We start from the raw sequence: 11134 nt of genomic DNA on the forward strand, positions 1-11134 counted from the left end.
TGCAGGGTTAGATAAAAAAACATGAAAGAAGGAGGACCAACTGCACTCTTGGAAGTCTGTCTTATAGGCCCTTCACCTCTGATCTGTAACTGCTGGGCATCAGGTTCCCTTGGTCACAGTCACCACGGTGATAAATTGGTCCTTGATTTTTCACAAAGAGTGTTCTGCAAACAGAACGCCAAGCCTGGTAAGCATGTGTGTGTGGATGGTTCTTCCCATTAATGAGGCAAGGTAAACTTCCATCTGGGGATTAGAATCCCCCAGTGGGACAAAAAAAATTTAGACAACTACTTGTACCCCATTCTGACCTGTTAACTTCCTCCACATCAAAACAGGAATCACAGCTCCAGTGACCACAGGTTCTAGGCGAACCAGGCCAACAAAATTCCCATGATAGAGATGATGGACTGAGGCGGTGTCTTTGGGAAGAGAATGGAAGAGAAGGAAGGTGAAGGACCCTGAATGGATCCTGCTTTCACTGACAACAGATTCTGTTCCCTTCCTAATTCCATCTCAGGGTGGGAGTTAGGGCAGTCCCTCATGCTGCACATGGCAGGTGTATCTCTGCTCCTCTCCAAAAGGCATCACCCCAGCTACCCACTTCTATCCCCCTGCAGGTCAGTCTCTGCAATCTTCATGTCCTTGGTCTGCTTCTCCCTATTCAGCCAGGTGAGGGTAATTTCCATAGGGTAGAAGGTCAGAGCCCAGCATCTCAGGGTGACATCATGGTCAGAAATTGAGTGATGGGTCATATATGCTTTTGAGGGGAGGTCTGAGAAGAATCCAGAAATTCAGACATTTTGCATTTCTTCCCATTGATTACTGAAGCAGCACTCGCCTGACCACCCTGGGGTGGGAGAAGGAGTACAAAACAGTCACCAGTTTGTACTTAAGGATTTTGGATGTTTTATTCCATGGAAAGTTCAACATTTGAGTTGGGACAACCCAAGGAAAAAGGCTTTAGGTCTTTGAGAGGGACTTTTGGTGACTTGGATAAAGGTGGAGTGACTCAGAAAAGCTGGAGTCAGAGTTCCAAAAACATTCAGGGTTAGTGGGCGAGGTGGTACACACCTGTAATCCCAGTGGTTTGGGAGGCTGAGGCAGAAGGATTGGGAGTTCAAAGCCAGCCTTAGCAACTATGAGGCGCCAAGCAACTCAGTGGAGACCCTGTCTCTAATTAAAATACAAAATAGGGCTGGGAATGTGGCTCAGTGGTTGAGTGCCCCTGAGTTCAATCCCTAGTACAAAACAAAACAAAAGCATTTGGGATTGCCTCCACCCCATGATCACGTTTGCTGCCAGAGTTAAAGGGAACTACTGATCAGTTATCTCAGGGATTGTCTTCCCCTCCAACCCTGAAAAGGGAGACTGCCTCCGTTAATTCTCAGAGAAAGTTGGGCCCTCAGAGTAGCTCTCTGATACAGCATTCGGAAACTCAGGCGAACTCATCTAGTGTGAACCAGAGGGTGGGCGGTATAGTAGCATAGGTTCCATTTTTCCACTCCTTGTGAGAGGTCAGCAAAGAGATCCAGGAGGTGACCTGCTGCCCCTAGTACCTGTACACATAGCATCTTCTTCCTGTGGTTCAGATAGAGACCCTCCATGCCTGTAACTTCTAGATAGGCCCTTTATCTTTGTGCTGGGTGATCAGAGCCATATTGTTTGCTGCAGTCCAGAAGCGCAGGTCCTTGTTCAGGGAGATATAATCTGTGCCATTGTAGGCAGTCTTGTAAGTACCGCTGGGGTGTAGCAGCCAAGCATAGACCGGATGATGTGGAACCCTAGCCAGGATCTAGCAATCAGCTGCACTGGTCTAGGGGGTCCCTCACACTTAGCCCCGCCCCCTGGAAGAAAGCTGGGCCATGACTGGTTAGGGCCTTTCGCGCCAAACCGACTGGAAATCCGAACAAATCTCACAGACTTGGGTCGTTCCTAAGATTGGGGAGGTCCAGGCCAGTTAACGGAGGATGGGGACAGGTTGTGACTTATGATCTGGGTCCGGGATCACTCACCGGCCTCATTCCGATCGCAGTAGCTCAGAAAGGCCCGCAAATTCACTCACAAAATTTGTGCATTGGATCTGCCGGTCCCAATATTCTGGCCCTTCCGCTCGGTCCGCGGGCACCTCTCTGGGACTCGCGAATCATTGTGGGTCATCCAAGTAGCGAAAAGCCCTGAAACCGGGCTCCCTGCGACCAGGTGGGGTCATGGCAGTGCAGAAATACCTCAGCGGGCGGGAGCTTGGGGGCGGGGAGGGGCTGAGACCGTCACCATGGTCCTGGGTCCTCCAGATGGTCCTCCGTCCTCCTGTAGGTAGCGGGACCCCGAGTCCCAGGTTGATGGAAGAGCAGGAGGAAGCATGGGCGCTCGTGAGACCGAAAGGGGCAATGAGATCAGAAGGGCCAGACTCTGAGACTGAAGAAGAGGAGGCGGGGCTGGGCTCAGAACCAGGAGTTGACGAAGTAGAGGAGAGGACTGGGCCGGAGGTGGCTGAGACTCTGTCCTACTCTGCAGAGTGGTCCCTTCATTCCTCCTGAGAAGAGATCATTTCCCTCCTGACTCCGCACTCAACTCTCCAGGTCCTGGTCAGAAACAGCATCCCCGAGGGCAGCAGGAAGAAGGTTCCGGGCTTCATGGCCTCATTAGAGACTTTGTAACCTGGAGCCGTGGCGAAACCGATTGACTTCTCCAGGTTGCCATAACAAAACTCAGTAGAATGAATGGTTTAGATAACAAAATTCTTTTTTTTTTTTAATTTTTATTTTATTTTTTATCACACTTCTGGAAGTTCATGGCCCTAGTTCAAGGGGCAGGATGATTTGCTTCTCCGTAATACTCTTTTTTCTTGGCTTGCAGAATTTATTGTAAGGATCCCTTCTGCTCCAGTTACAATAAAATATTCCACATGTTCATCTGAGACCTTATCACAATGGTCTATGATGTCCGTTTTTAAATCGATCTTTTGCTCATGATTACATATGATGATAGAGGCTTTGCCTATAGCTTTCCTCTTATCTTTTTGGGCCTTCACCAGAACTGTCTTAAACATCTATATTACTACCAACAACACCTTCGAGCCAATCATGTACCGCAAATTCTTCCAGCCTCTACCCAGTTCCAAAGTCTCATCTACAATTTTTGGCATGTGGTAAAATAACATTCCACACTGGTTCCAAAATCCATCTTAGTTTGCCTAGACTGCTATAACAAAAGACCACAGACTGGGTAGCTAAAAAAAAAAAAAAAAAAAAAAAAAAAAAAATGTATATATATATATATATATATATATATATATTGAGAGAGAGAGAGAGAGAGAGAGAGAGAGAGAGAGAGAGAGAAAGAGAGTGTTCTGGAGAAGGAAAGTCCAAGATCAAGGTTCTGGCTGGTTTGCTTTCTGGCCAGGGCTTTCTTCCTCAACAGTAGATGGCCACCTTCTCATTATGTTTTTGTTTGGTCTTGTGTCAATGGAAGGGGAGGGGGAAAGAGAGAGGATAAAGGGGAGGGAGCGAGGAGAGGAAGATCTCTTTTTTTTTCCTACTCTTATAAAGCACCTGTCTTATTGGTTTAGAGCTCCACCATATTTTTTTTTTTTTGTTGTTGTTGTTGTCTGTTCTTCCCTTCCCCTCACCAGCCTCCTTATTGTGGGTTAGCTTCCACATATCAGAGAAAACATTTGACCTTTGGTTTTTTGGGACTGGCTTACTTCACTTAGCATGAGAGTCTCCAGTTCCATCCACTTGCCGGCTAATGTCATAAGATCATTATTCTTATGGCTGAGTAATACTATATTGTGTATATATACATTATCCATTCATCTATTGAAGGCCACCTAGGTTTGCTTCATAGCTTAGCTATTGTGAGTTGAGCTATAAATAGCTTAGTTATTGTGAGTGGTGCTATAAACATTGATGTGGCTGTATCACTGTAGTATGCTGATTTTAAATCCTTTGGGTATATACAGGAGTAGAATAACCAGGGTAAATTGTGGTTCCATTCCAAATTTTCTGAGGAATCTCAGAAAATTCCAGAGTGGTTGCATCAACTTGCAGTCCCCACCAGCAATGCATGAGTGTACCTTTCCCCCCACATCCTTGCCAACATTTATCATTACTTGAATTCCTTATAGTTGCCATTCTGACTGGAGTGAGGTAGATTCTCAGTGTAATTTTAATTTGCATTTCTCTAATTGCTAGAGAAGTTGAACATTTTTTTCATATATTTTTTGACCATTCATATTTCTTCTGTGAAGTGTCTGTTCAGTTCCTTTGCCCATTTGTTTATTGAATTTTTTTTTAATGTTTTTTGACTTCTTTATATATCCTGGAAATTAATGCTTATCTGAGATGCAGGTGACAATGATGTTCTCCTCCACCATGCGGCCAGAGCAATGGTTTCATTAATGAGGTTCTTGGCATAAAAGTTAGCTAGTGAGATCGAAATAAACACACAGACTCAGTTACCTTTTTCTATGACCAGGTCCGAGACGGCTCCCCTCTTTGGTTCCCACCTCTAACCGCCCGGCAGGGCAGCAAGGATTACTCAGGGCTAGCAGGAGAGAGAGAGAGTGAGCACGCCAGGGAGTAGCCTTTTATTGGGGAACAAGAAATTTCAGGGGAGAATTCCATCCAATGAAGGTTGAAGGGGGGGCGCACTCCAAGGTCAGGGTCAGTGATTGGTCCCCCGGGGTCAGTGGTCAGTCACACCCCCACACGGACGGGTTCTCTCAATAGGAGAGGGCTGGGAAAGCTCCGACACAGCCAGAGCATCTCAGACCCTAACCGGGAGTCACCCAGTCACGTGTGAGAATGGCTCCCGACATATCCCTCCTTTCTTTTCTTAAAAATGAGGCGATGGTTCACTCTCTGGAGTTTCTGTATTCTTGTTCTGAAGACTCGCCATCCTATGGTCACAACACAATAGAGAATTAACATCAAAGAGAATAATCCAATAATGTACCAGGCCGAATATTTTCAGGGTTGAATCCATTTAACTCCTTTAATATTTGGTTAGCCAAAGAAGAAGGATCTGAAAAATCAGGTCTATTATTTTGAATGTCTTGGATATGGTGATGAAGTTCCAGAATATCCAAGCTATTATTACTATTTTGCCAAATACCTAACAAATGGTTTTTAACCTTCTCCCAATCCCAGAGAGAAGCATTGTACTTGGCAACTGTAACAAACACATATTTATAATTAGCATGGCATTTAAGCCTTTCTTTAAATTTTAAGGCTGAAAGTTCATTACCTATGTCTATAACAGTTGCCTCTAGTGCGTTTAATTTAGTCTCAATCCTTTCATCAATATTTACTTGATTACGCAGAGCCTTGGAAGTATTTTGAGCTAAATTATTAAGAAATTTTGCATGCTGAATATTCTGAGACAATGTCAGAGACGCAGAGACAGTTGATGCAATAAAAGAGACTAGCGCCAAAACACCAACAATTATAACTCCAATAGCATGTTTAGGTCTTGCTAGTTGGGCATGAATTTGCTGCAAGACTTGTAAACCAGCATCAGCATACCATGGCTCTGAAATGTTAGCAGGTAATAAAACGAAAGAGGGCTGATGAAGCATCAGCACTCCTTTTCCTCCATTATACCTAGTAATACAATTGGTTAGGTTACATTTTTTACAAGTAACAATATATCTGTCATCTATCCATTTAACTTTTACATTTCCAATAATTAAAACATAAGGAGATTGGACACAAGCTCGTAAGCCATAGCAAGATCCCTCTTTACAGTTCTTGCCAATAAATCTTGGTAAGGGTTTGTCTGTAAAATGTAAGAATTCTGAGGCAGCAATTAAACGCCAGATATCTTTTTGAACACCACCTTCACTATAAGTTAAAATATTACTAACAAATCCTGCAGGTGTCATAGCAGAATTTCTTCGTAATTGTCTCTTATCAATTTTTGGAGACCAGTCTAAAATATACCCACTATCTTTAGACACCTTATGTTGTACAGGAAAGGGATTTATACAATCCATCCATTTAGGAAAGGTGCCAATCTCAATTGTAGAACTATTTGGACAGTGGTGTATCCGTGGAGGTTTTGCAGAAATGATTGGCTTATTATGGGAAAGTCCCATCTTAATTACTGATCTAGTATTAGGTTTTAAGTTCCCATAAATAGAATTATTTGTCAGTCTAGGTCTATCAATCACTGTCTTTTCTTCAAATGATACTTTCAGACAGCCAGCATGTTTATCGTGTGACCAACACAAGGGTAATTGGGCACTATAGCCAGAATAATTAAATCTAGTCACGTGATTGGGAGTAATATGAGTATCTGTAAATCCTCCCATCATGAATGAGTCATTAGTAAATACTGGAATAGATTCTCCAGTCCACACAGCTGGGTGTACCAGGGGTGGATCTGGGAAATATGTCCAGTAAGTGTCTACTTGATCCCCCTTTACCTGACAGCCCAGTAGGGCAATTACTGTTGCTACCATCATCACTGGGGTTCTGTTCTCTCCTAGGTCTCGAAGTATTCGGGAAGCCTGTGTTGTTAGCTTCTTCACGTCTTTTCATGAAATTAGCTTTTCGGCTGGGTCAATCTGGTCTTTCTTCATCCTTTTCCGATATTTCCTCCTTCTGGGTAGGGGCTCCTCTGGGTCGATCCTCAGTCACTTGAATCTGGGTTCTATCTCTTCCATGTCTGATAGCACGTTCAGGCACCCAAATAGGATGAGAAGAATTTTCTGGGAAAATACAAGCATGCCCTCTGCCCCATATAATCACCGGGTCTGGGCCCTTCCACTGACCGGTCTGTAAATCTTTCCACAAAACTCTGCCTAAAGGGCCTGTTACTGAGGGAGACATTTGTCTCTCAGCAGCAGTGTGACCTTCTGTGTCACAGTTTAAAAAATTTAAAACAAACAGGGCATGATTAAGGGAGTCATAACCCTATTCCCGCCTTTTAGTTTTTGTAATTGAAGTTTAATAGATAAATGAGCTCGTTCTACATGGCTTGACCTTGGGGGTTATAAGGAATTCCTGTTTTATGATTAATTTTAAACTCTTGGCAAAATTGTTGAAAAGAAGAGCTTAAGTAAGCTGGAGCATTATCTGTTTTAATCTGTATAGGGCATCCTAAAACAGAAAAAGCTGCTAGGCAATGAGAAATTACATATTGAGTATTTTCCTTAGTATGTGCTGTGGCAAAAATAAATCTAGAATAAGTATCCACTATGACATGTACATAACATTGTTTACCAAATTGAGGAATATGAGTTACATCCATTTGCCATATTTGATTTGGTTTTAATCCACGGGGATTTACCCCTGATGGTAAAGATGGAGTGTGAATAACACACTTGGGGCATTGGCTTACAATCTGACGAGCTTGTTCTCTAGTAATATTAAATTTTTTATGTAAGCTAGAAGCATTTTGATGATGTAAGGAATGGGAAGCTAGTGCACAGTCATATGAAGACATCTGTTGACAAAATCTACTAACCTATCAATTTTGTCATTACCTGAAACTAAGGGTCCTGGAAGATTAGTATGAGCCCATATATGTCCTATGAAACATGGATATTTCCGCATTAGCACTGCCTTTTGTAAATTATGAAATAATTCAAATAACTCTTATGAAGTATACCCAATAACTGAAGTTTCAATATTTTTAGTAACTCCGACTGCAATAAGCTGTCAGAATAAATATTAATAGGCTCATTTGTAAAGTAATTTAAGGCACAAATCAGAGCTTGAAGCTCTGCTCTTTGGGCAGAAGTATAAGAAGTTTGTATTACCTCTGTGTGAACACGATTATAAAAACCTGCTTTACCTGAGCTTGATCCATCAGTGAACACCGATAAGGCTTCATCTATAGGATGTGCACGTACAATTTTTGGAAAAATAAGTGATGTTAATGATGTAAATTGTATAATCTTATCACGAGGATAATGACTATCTATCTGGCCGGGAAAATCAGCAAAAGCTATCTGCCATGGGCTAGAAGTTTGAAAAAGCCAATTAATCTGTTGAATAGAAAATGGAATAATTATGATATCAGGCTCAGATCCAATTAATTGTAATATCCTAGTTCTACCTTTAATTACTAATTGAGCTATAGAATCATGAAAAGGAATTAATGTTTTTTGAGGGGAGTGGGATAAATAAATCCACTCAATAACTCCTAATCTTTGTCATATGGCTCCTGTTGGGGTATGCTCAGTTGGAAATATTAATAAATACACCATTTCTTTATGATCAACTCTAGTAAGTTGTGCATTTTTAATTGCATTTTCAAATTTCTCTAAAGCTGTTTTGCTTCTAAAGTTAGCTGACGTGGAGAGGTTGGAGAGGGATTTCCTTGTAATATCTGAAATAAAGGACTTAACTCAGAAGTAGTTAGTTTTAAGGAGGGCCTCAGCCAATTAATATCTCCTAATAGCTTTTGAAAATCATTAAGGGTATGTAACTCCTTAATTTTTATCTGAAGATTTTGAGGACGGATTGTACGTCCTTGAATTATCTGACCTAGATATTGAAAAGGAGACACTTTTTGAATTTTTTGAGGAGCTATGCATAAACCCATTGCTGTAAGAGAAGTCTCTAACTGAGTAAAGATTTCCGAAAGTACCTCTGGATTAGCATGAGCCAACAATATATCATCCATAAAATGAATAATATATGCATCAGGAAAGCTATTTCTTATGGGATCTATCGCCTGGTCAATGTATTTTTGGCACAGGGTAGGACTATTACGCATTCCCTGTGGGAGTACTTTCCAGCAATATCTTTTAACAGGTTCCTTAAAATTAATTGCTGGGACAGTGAAAGCAAATCTCTCACAATCTCCAGGATGTAACCTTATAGAGAAAAAACAGTCTTTTAAATCTATTACCATCAAGCTATAATCTAAAGGGATGGCTGTGGGGGAGGGAAGTCCTGGCTGTAAGGATCCCATAGGCTGAATTGCATGATTTATTGCCCTTAAATCCTGTAGCAATCTCCAATTTCCTAACTTTTTCTTAATAACAAAAATAGGTGTGTTCCAAGGACTAAGTGTTGGTTCTATATGACCAGCCTGAAGTTGTTCCTCAACTAGCCTATGAATTATTTTAAGCTTTTCCCCTGAGATGGGCCACTGAGAAATCCATATAGGCTCCTCTGAGAGCCAAGTGATTTTTTGAGAATGGCTCCCGACATTCTCCCGTTCAATAGGCTCTTTCTTCATGCTGTTGATCTTTTTTCTTTGCTGTGAAGATGTTTTTTAGTTTGATGCCATCCCATTTATTGACTTTTTTTTTTAGTTGTAGTTGGACACAATATCTTTATTTTATTTATTTATTTTTATGTGGTGCTGAGGATCAAGCACTCTACTGCTAAGCTACAACCCAGCCTCTGATTGGGCTTTAGGAGTCTTATTAAGGAAGTCAGTTCCTGAGCTGGAATGCTAGAGGGTCATGACTACCTTTTCTTCTGGTATGTGCATGGTTTCTGGTCTAATACCTAGGTCCTTGATCCATTTTAAGCTTGATTTTGAAAACAGGAGTATTTTAGATGTCTCTTAACCTATTAAGCTACTCCCTACATGCTGGAAAATGATCAGACAAAAATCATTCTTATTAGTAGAAGTCATGATGATATTTGCATAATTAACACTTTATGCTTCTACCTTTCCTAGAAGAAATTTGTTGTAATCATTCCTCCTTCAAATTGGGTGTCACCCTACTTTATATACAAACAGAGATATGAAAAATTGTGCTCTATATGTGTAATAAGAATTGTAATACATTCTGCTGTCATTTATTTAAAATAATAAAATCAATTAAAAAAAATTCCTTTTATCCCAAATCCTCACTTAATATTGTAGGCACAGAGTATAAGAAAATTTGGGATGTTCTGCAATAGATAAGCAATAACATAGTCATGTTATTCTCGAATATACTATCTAAATATTTTTTCCTGTACACTGAAATATTCAGTGGCCATACTGCATTAGTTGACATTAAATGCATATATTGTGCTATAAGTCCATCTAAATTTTCTTTTAGATATTTTTAAATATTCTCAGAGAAAACACCTGTTATACGTTTGTTTTAGGGGTACTGACTTAAAAGAACAATAACTCCATTTTTAAGTTTAGATTATTAAGCTTACCAAAGGAAAAGAATAGGAGGAAAAAAATCACAACACATTTATTTCCTTTTTTCTTTTGTGGTGCTGGGGATTAAACCCAGGAACTTATGCATGCAGGGCAAGCACTCTACCAACTGATCTATATCCTCAGTCCTAAAGGTCTCTGAAAGTATTAAAACTTCTGTTGGAAAGAAAAGAAAGGAAAAACAAGAACAAGGAGAAAGGAAAGCTTAGGAAGGGGGGTGTGGGCAAGGCATCAATGGATCTCTTTTATTTGGCAGCAAAAAAGTTCATTTGTAATTTGTTAAGTTTTTTTGTGCATCTGATTTCTGACCAGAAGGTTTGAAGTTTTTCTGAAGCACATGAGAATCTGCATGTTCTATCCTCTTATAGAATTTCTTCTGTCTCAATTATCTCAAAGCCAAACTTCCCCCTGGAAGTCAATTTCTGACTCATTGCTCATCTGGATGTGCAGATAGATGTTGTCAAAAATGCCTCTTTTCCACAGATGTTTAAGACATGGTTTAATATTTTAGTTCCTATTCCCAGTCTTTAATAAGGTGCAAGACATTCTAGTGTTATGATGTTAAGTCCCTTCTGATTCTGAGAATGATCCACCCTGCAGCATACTGCACCTACAGCAATATCATTGAAACAGGCAAGTTTTGCTAGTTCCTCGACCTCCAGCTCATCCTTGTAGAACTTGTCATTGTAGCTAACTGGAAAGATGACCTGGTTCAATCTCTTCAGCTGTTCAAAATGGCGTGGTGTACAATCCCCTAGCTCCATCCCATTACTTTTCATCTTCCCGCATCTGCTAACGCTGGTTACTACGGCTATCAAAGCCGGTGGTTCTCGCTGCCTCATCTCTCCGGGAGCTCAGCCCAGGCTACTCAACCCCACAAGCTGGCCGTCGCTTAGGAAAGAGAGCTGCAGGGATGACCGAGGCCGCGGAAGTCCAGCACAGCCTCCAGTCTCCTGCTGCCACACTGGTGCAGCTGCTTCTCCACCTGTGCAGCGGAGCACTCAGCTCC

The 11134-nt window shown here is 41.3% G+C and overlaps 1 pseudogene; it reads right to left on the reverse strand.

The window, feature by feature from the left end:
* Positions 1 to 10390: 10390 nt before the first annotated feature.
* On the reverse strand, positions 10391 to 10904 carry LOC143402048 (N-alpha-acetyltransferase 50 pseudogene; annotated as a pseudogene).
* Positions 10905 to 11134: the final 230 nt, after the last annotated feature.

This window comes from Callospermophilus lateralis, chromosome 6 (assembly GCF_048772815.1).
Source record: "Callospermophilus lateralis isolate mCalLat2 chromosome 6, mCalLat2.hap1, whole genome shotgun sequence".
In the NCBI taxonomy this organism is placed as follows: Eukaryota; Metazoa; Chordata; class Mammalia; order Rodentia; family Sciuridae; genus Callospermophilus; species Callospermophilus lateralis.